The sequence below is a fragment of the Poecilia formosa genome, unplaced genomic scaffold, assembly GCF_000485575.1.
Source record: "Poecilia formosa unplaced genomic scaffold, Poecilia_formosa-5.1.2 Scaffold1, whole genome shotgun sequence".
Classification (NCBI taxonomy): domain Eukaryota; kingdom Metazoa; phylum Chordata; class Actinopteri; order Cyprinodontiformes; family Poeciliidae; genus Poecilia; species Poecilia formosa.
Genome location: NW_006799940.1, coordinates 3,661,817 through 3,669,640, shown reverse-complemented (window position 1 = coordinate 3,669,640; position 7,824 = coordinate 3,661,817). Strand labels below are relative to the sequence as shown.

General features: G+C 39.9%; 1 long non-coding RNA gene across 1 annotated transcript; it reads right to left on the bottom strand.

Annotated features, from left to right (window-relative positions):
- Positions 1 to 933: 933 nt before the first annotated feature.
- Positions 934 to 7,250, bottom strand: LOC103133791 (uncharacterized). The gene is made up of 3 exons (XR_001659423.1): positions 7,166 to 7,250; positions 4,818 to 6,053; positions 934 to 1,697 (listed from the first exon to the last, which is right to left on the bottom strand). It is a non-coding gene; the product is annotated as an uncharacterized LOC103133791 (long non-coding RNA).
- Positions 7,251 to 7,824: the final 574 nt, after the last annotated feature.

Genomic DNA, 7,824 nt, shown 5'->3' with positions numbered 1-7,824 from the left:
TGGAGGCCTCAGCCCTAGATCTGCTGCTCCCCTCTCTCTGTCTCCCAGTGGCCCTCATCAGGAACTGCTCTGCACAATCTGCAGTAAATGTAAAAACCAGTTTTCCTGGTATGGGAGCAGATGTAGAGCTGAATGCATTCAAACCAGAAAAAAAAAGTCAGTAATAGATAAATCATTTTTACAAAAAATACATGCATTTCAAGCAAGTTGCTGTTTACACAACAGGAGTTGTTCGTTTTGCAGGACGGACAAGAAAACAAAACTCTTCATTCGGGAATAGTTACTCATGCAGCTACCGTGGAGAAAGAAAGGTATTTTTCAGGAGCAAAATTACTAACTTGCTCTGCATTTACCTGAAATGTTTGCCAGACCATGTGAAGTTAAATGTAAACCCCACCCAATATGCATGTAAAGTTGGGGGAATATCCATTGACAAGAGAGAATTTTATCAACAGCGGCTCGTGATGCATTCAGGTACAGCTGGAACACTAGGATTTCAAACTAGGTGATGCATTCAGGTACAGCTGGAACACTAGGATTTCAAACTATCAAAATAACTCCAAAATGTTTTACTCTCAAAATTGAGCACCAAAAAATTATAAACATTAACACTGACTGTTTTCAAGTGGTTATATTGTTGTATCATCTATCTATCCATCTATCCAGGCATTGGGTATGGTCTCTTATACTATTTCATTAATTGAAAAAGTTCAACCAAATTTCCACTCAGTTTTATACTTTCTGTTTTTTTAAGTTTTATATTAGATCATAAGAAAATGAAATACCTCTAAGAAATTCCAAAAGATTGTTTCGGCTGATTGTACTTCTACCTCTACACCATATTTAATTTTTACATTCAGCAGTACCAGTAGCTGCTCTATATTTTTGATAAAATAGAAAACATTCAAATGACGGCTGAAGATGAGAGGAGCGTTTTTCAGTCGCTCTGAGGGATTTTATTTAGGGATAACAAAGTAAGAAAGGCTGCATCAAGATGCAGGGCACTTTAAAAAGAAAATGATATTTGTTAAAAGTTTTGGAAACAGTCTCAATTTTTTTTTTGCAGGCCGTGCAGGACGGCCCAACACTTGTTCCTCCCCATTCTCCCCTGACACACAGATGACCCCAGACTCACAACATCCATCAGGTGATCATTACAAGTTTGAGGTCGTGACCTGTGTACTCCAATCACCACACCTCTGCCTCTTCCTGCATCAACCCGGTGTTGTACACAGGCCCTCAACTTCCCCTCACACTGGAAAAAAAATAAAAAAAGAGTCATCAGCTTCATAATGTTTCCCCTGGCACAAGCTCGTGGATAGAGATATGTAGAGATCCTACGTGACGGCAGGAAGCAGCCACAGGAAATGTAGATGCACTGCGTCTCCTCGAGTGCCACTTCAAGTTATTTATTTAGACAGATTTCACTTTTTTATGGGAATCCCCTTCCTTCCATCGTTTCTCCATTCCCAGATTCCTCGTCTGGGAGTTGGAGGTGGAAGCCTGCCGTGTCATGTAGCTTGTTGAGGCTTCAGAGAGGGATCGCTTCCCCTCGCTTGGACCCCCACCGTATTGCCCTCCTCCACCAAACAAAGACTCATGGATGGAATCCAATTAGTTAATCTCACTCTTGACACACTTGTGCTTGTTTGCAGCGCAGATATGCCATTCCTTCGCTGATCCGCTCTCATAACAAGCTGTCAGAGGGGAGAGAGGTGGAGAAAGTCAGGGCTGCTCTGAGTGAGGCTATTGATTATGAGCGTTAAACAGACAGAGAGACATCTGGCTTCCATTACGGACTGTGATGTGATGCAGGACTCCTCAGCAGCAGCAGCAGAGGCTGCGCGACCTACAGACGCATGCTACACGGCCTGTAATTACTGCCTATGGGGAAAACGGAGGGATGTTATGTCACTGAATGCCAAAACAGGTTTATCATGGATTTTCCGCCATCAAAGATTTTCCGCTATCAAAGATTTTCCGCCATCAAAGATCTTCGCCGTCAGGTTTCTGTAATCTATTCAAGTGGCGAATTAGTTAATCTTATGAAGCACGAATCTAAGTCGTTGAGTGATAAAGCAACAAGCAGTGAATACTTCCGGCAATTATCGACCTATTGTTTGAAATAATCCCAGAGAGCACTAATGTTTACCAAAAACAAGATGATTAAGCTATTTAAAAGCAATACGCTGAGGAAAACCAATATGGATTAAAACAAAAAATTAGAAGCAAAAACTTCTAAATATTATGGCAAAATGTTAATCAGTATTTTTAGCAAAAACAACAATCAATTATGCACACATTTTAAATTGCATTACCATCAATAAACTATTACATTTACTGCAAAATAATTACATGGGATATTAAATATGTCCATTTTTAAGGGTTCTATGCTGACTGTGATTGTTGTGAAAAGTGCTGAATTACACAGAATTATTCCCAACTTTGTATTTCTTTTTGAAGGAAATGTTTTATGCCAGTTATCCCATGTACAGTCAATTAGGTCACTGTGCTAAAGCTTAAAAAAGTTCTTTTTAATGCAGATTTATTTATTGATTGATTGATATCTTAGTTACAGTGGATTCGAGAAAAGAGGATTTCTGTCATGTTAAAAGAGGGGTATTATTTAAAAATGACTTCTTTTTTTTAACCTGGAGAGTTGCCCTGATTCTTTCATGCATGTTTGAGAAATCATTGAATCTTCAGACTACTCTCTGGAGCTGCATCTGCTAGCGGTAGCTGCAATTAGCAAACACCTGGTGGAACTGCATGTCTACTGAGTATCGTACAAAGAACTTCTCAGTCCAACGCTCTTAGGAAATGTTTTAGAAAATGAGAAAGAGCAGGGGCTTCTTAAAGTGATCATTAAATTGCAAAGTCATATTTCTTTTGAATAAGAAAGTTAAGAAAATTAAGCTTTGACGCATATAGAGCATTTTTATAACACCTGGAGGTAACATAGTTACTTGATTGTGCTTTAAAATGTCTCTATGTGGCTGGAAAACTGGCAAACGCCGACATGCTTCAAAGAAATAATGTTTGTCGCAAACAGGGAGAAATTGCCTACCTTGATGCTGACTTTAAAAGTCATGCTTTTTTTCACCACTGGTAATTTGCCTCTGTGGTTAAAAGCAGGCACACTGGATTCACCACAGACCACTTTTAAAGTCCCGTGCAGAGTACTGGTTTACTAGGTCTCCAAGCTACAAACATTTCTCCTGATTTACTTTTCCTCACTTAGTAAATGCCCATATAAATATTCAACATACAAACTCACATTTGAGCGACTGTCACTTCTTTTGTCGTGGGTGGCCATTGTGTTGTGCTGCAAGGTTTGGTTTTCCCTACGCAACATCGTGACTCATCTGCAACTTTTGTGTGCGACGTTGGCAGCCTGAGGCTCACTTTTATCATTTTGTGCATTTTTATATTTTGAAATCAACATAACTGTTGTCCGCTGGAGGCCCAAACGCAGTTGTAAAGGTTGCAAATGTTTTAATTTGAGAATATTAAGAAAGCTAATTTACACCCAGTTCATGTTGTTGAAATTAGTCTATCTTCAAACTGTCTTGCGTACTAAGTAGTTTTTAAGTGCATTTGAATATTTTTCAAACATTTACGAATTATTTCTATTATGCGTCACAGTCATTTTTCTTGAACCGGTCCCACTGAAAGCTTCTCAAACTGCTGTTCTCTGCCTTTTGCAACACAATTGGTATATCTTTTAAAGACATCTAACCACTCAGTAACAGTGACATTGTCGTCTGCAGCCACGAAGTGTCAAAAAAGTGAAATGCAGTTTGCCACATTGTTCTCTTATGTCGGAAGGTATCTCCGCCATCAGGACCAGTTACTCAGAACTTAACTAAAGACTTTTCCTGCTGAATCACTTATCACTGTGGCAAGAAGATGGAGATTATTGATTTAACTGGTCTAAACATCAACAATGAATGATTCAAGGCCTCCCACCTTCAGATGCAGAGGTTTGTGTATTTTACTTGACGAGTGGTAGAGAAGAGGGGGAAAAAATGGATTTATTTATTCTTTTCGAGAAAGATGCAAGCTGCTGGCTGCACGGCCGCCTTGTTTCATTGCAATGACAACAAGACAAAGAGCTGTCGTGACTTTAATGTCCTTGTTTGGGGCTGCGGAGGCGCATTGATGAGGTGGGAGTGGGTCGTGTCGTGGTAGTGAGAAACACTAACACCACTAAATCACCTTATAAGTTAAACACACACAAATAGACATATGTTATGACTCTGAGAGGGTGGAAGATAACTTTGTGTTTCGGTGGACAAATGTGTTCCTGAGAGGCCCCGATTTGAGATGATAGCCTGCATTTAACATGAACATTTATCAAGGAGTTTACTTTTATATTATATTATATTTGTCTTGCTTTTATGTCTTTTCCACATTGAAAATCTTTCAAGTTTCTTTGCCATTTCAGCTCTTCTAAGCAGCGGCTTGCAAAACATGTCATAACCTTTGGATTTTTTTTTTTTATTATTTTATTTTTTCACATTTTGACACCTTACCGATAACTCCAAATATTTGCACTGGGGGTTACATAGACCAGCACGCGTAGCTCACGACTGTGAAGTGTGCCGTTTGCATGTAAAATCCCTATAAAATACAGTGAAGTTTTTCACTGTAAGATGACAAAAATGTGAAAAAGTTCAAGGGATATGAACACTCCTGCCAGGCAACAAAGTTATTACAAGAGCAATGGCGTGCTTGTGTGAGTGTGTAAGTGTTCTCTCTGCACACGCTCTGTAGCATGACAGACAATAAAGTCAGACTGCAAAGCAATAACTTACTAATGCACTCCTCGGTCGGAGCTCCCTGGACTTGTCTGCAGCTGCTGATGGATGCTGACGGCTCCAGAGATGGACTGCTGCAGATAGGGAGTGACCGGAGAGGAGCCTGATTAAAAGTAGAGGGGCACGGGCGGAGGGCGATAACCCTGATCTGGCGGTGATGAATCCATCCTGGACAGGCCGCTGTCTCATTAGGGTCTAACCTCAGCCAGGCACTGTGTGTCCAAATAAACGCTGGAGCGATCCTGCTTTTATCAGCAGGATTATGCTTGTTTTCCTTTCCACAACTTTCCTTGTGTGGGCCCATACACAGCATGCTCCCCCCGCCCCAACCTTCTCTGTCGGCCTCTGCAAACCGAAGGTGTGATTCACTGCCCCTGACTACACTGTGTTTACACAATCCCGGGTCTATCTTTTTGGATTAATGAGCCCAGCAGCACCATTAGACAACTATTTGCCTGACTAATCTGGGGCCAGCATGAAATAGCGAGAAAAAGTTGGAATAATCTGCCCCTTTATTTGCGATAACATAAACAGAGGAGTTGTTTTAAAGCATGCTAACATTGAATATTGGGTCAGGGGAGGGGGACAGAAAGAGGTAGTTTACATTCTCACTGGAGTAGTCTTGATAACAGGCCAGAGGGAATATAAGCCCCTTTAAATGTGTGCATTAGTGTAATTTATTGGGCTTCCCCTTTCAGCCCTGCTCTTGCTCCAGCTCCTTTTTTTTTTATAAACAAAAGACAGGCCAAGGTTCCAGAATGGATGGGAGAGAAAAATCATTCATAGTTGATAATCACATAAAACAACAGCGTATTTGCTGCCTAATAAGCAGAAAATGTTCCATTTGGCCTCCTCCCTTCAATCAGGATTGGGTGACTCCTCCAAGAGGACCCAACGTGATTTAAACCCCCGTTTTGAGAGAGCTTTGGTTTTGGAGTGGGTACTACGAGATCCAGGGAGGTTGGGTTAAGGCCAGGGATTTCATAACTCTTGGTGTACGTCTGGAAGTCATCCACTCATTCTGATTTTTAACCAAGTTATGTCCAAGCAGAATGACCCTGGGAATTAATGAGGTTCTGGTTGTTGGTTCCAGCGCTGCAAGGTCAAGTAAATCATGCTCTAAGGCTCCGGTCCTCCCTTTGCTGCTTCTTCACTCTTCCCAGCTCTGCATCCTGTGATAACGGAAAGACAAGGCGGCCTGAGAAACACCAGCTCATCGTCACTCGTGTCCATCTGAAAAAAAACAAAAAAAAAAACATATTTCAGGACAGAAGTGCCAACCGGCCGTAAAGTCAGCTTTTAGTGGGGACTGGAAGCTGATGAGTTGGAGCAGAGGCTGTGCAGTTTTTCACTTTTCATGTCACAGCTCCGTTCTTTTTCTCACTCAAATTTCCGTTGTTTTATTCGCTTTTATCAGACTTTTCCATATTTTCCACTCTTTGTAGGAACTTGGCATTTAGCTCCGCAGAGTTGTATTTTAAAAATCGAAGCCGTTTCACTTTTTTTTTTTTAAAGCATTTTAATATGTCTTTACTTGATTTAGCAGAGCCACTTCCCTTTGAATAAAACGTGCCATGGAGGACATTAACACGGGGGGAAAAGCTGACTTCATTTGACATAATACCGTGAAACCTAATAGAGTAACACCTCAGTAACGAGCGTTGCAAATCAGTCATCTCTTTTAACGCAGAAAAATAATTTGTCTTTTCATTTAGTAGCTGTTAAAATGCCATAATTTTTACACATGTGTTTAGTGTTTCATTTTTAAGAGGGAAAAGGGTGACAACATTTTCAAACATGCATGAAACTGGAGCGCAGTTCAGCGCTCATGGAACACAGCAGAGAAAGGCTGCCAAGTCTTGCTCGGCTGTGTTTTCTGTCCTACTGTTAGCAACAGGCAGCATTTATCACCTAATTAATTCCCCTGTCTGTGTAAAAAAAAAAAGGAGAGATTTTCCTTTTGCTCATGCAACCTGATTTATGTATTTATTTATTTATTTATTTATTTATTTGTTTCAGAGGCTGTTTACTAAAGATCTGATCTAAAATCCAAACCTCTACATCTTTTCTGCATCTGCCAACAGGACTGTGTGTTTGTGGCGTCTTGTGATCGCTGTTTTATGTAATCTTAGCCCCATGAATTGAAAAGTAAAGAAAAATCAATTCAAAGATAAAGATCTGCTCCCAAAAAATAAATAAATAAATAAATAAATAAATCTGACTTGAAATGGAAAAATATGACTCTAGATGCTTTACTTTCAACTAGTGTTGGACGATATGGCTAAAAAAAAACAAAAAACAAATGCATCCCGATATAAAATCAGTAGATATTAATAATTGTTTACCTTTCCTGTTTCATTCATGATTTCTTCTCAAGCTGTTTTACTCATTTTCTCCCTTCACTCCACACCGTTGTTTTGTATTTTTAAGTAGTTATGAGAGACAGTGGGGAAGTCTGGGCAGAATCACTGGTTGTTGCTAGGTAACCAAGGAATGAGTGAGTTGCTAGGTAACCAAAGAATGAATTAACTGACAACACCAACCTTAGCTAGCCGTGAAAGGTTGATCAGCTATAGCCTTTCCTGTGCCTACATCCCCCAAAATGCTGTGTGATTCTGGACCAGAGTCCAGTGGAGTTATTGAACATTTTATCTGTCACGATATAATGTTATTATTGATTTATTCCCCAGCCCTATTCCCGACTGATCTGTGGCAAGTTTTGCCACTAGAGCTTTTCCAAAAAAAAGTTTAGTTCTTCATGTTTTCAGTGTGATTTTGTATAGAGTTTATTTTCACCTTAGTTAACCAAACGATCCTAGTGAATAATCAATACAGATGATTGCAACAAAAACACTGCCTCAACAGTTAAACAGTTTTATGTAATTTATTTGCTCAGTATACAGACTTAGACTGTATAGCGCTTTACACTCTAAACTTTTTAATACTCTGTCACAAGGTTTCTGGTGGCATCATGCAATTGGGATGTTCTGGACAATAAATAAAT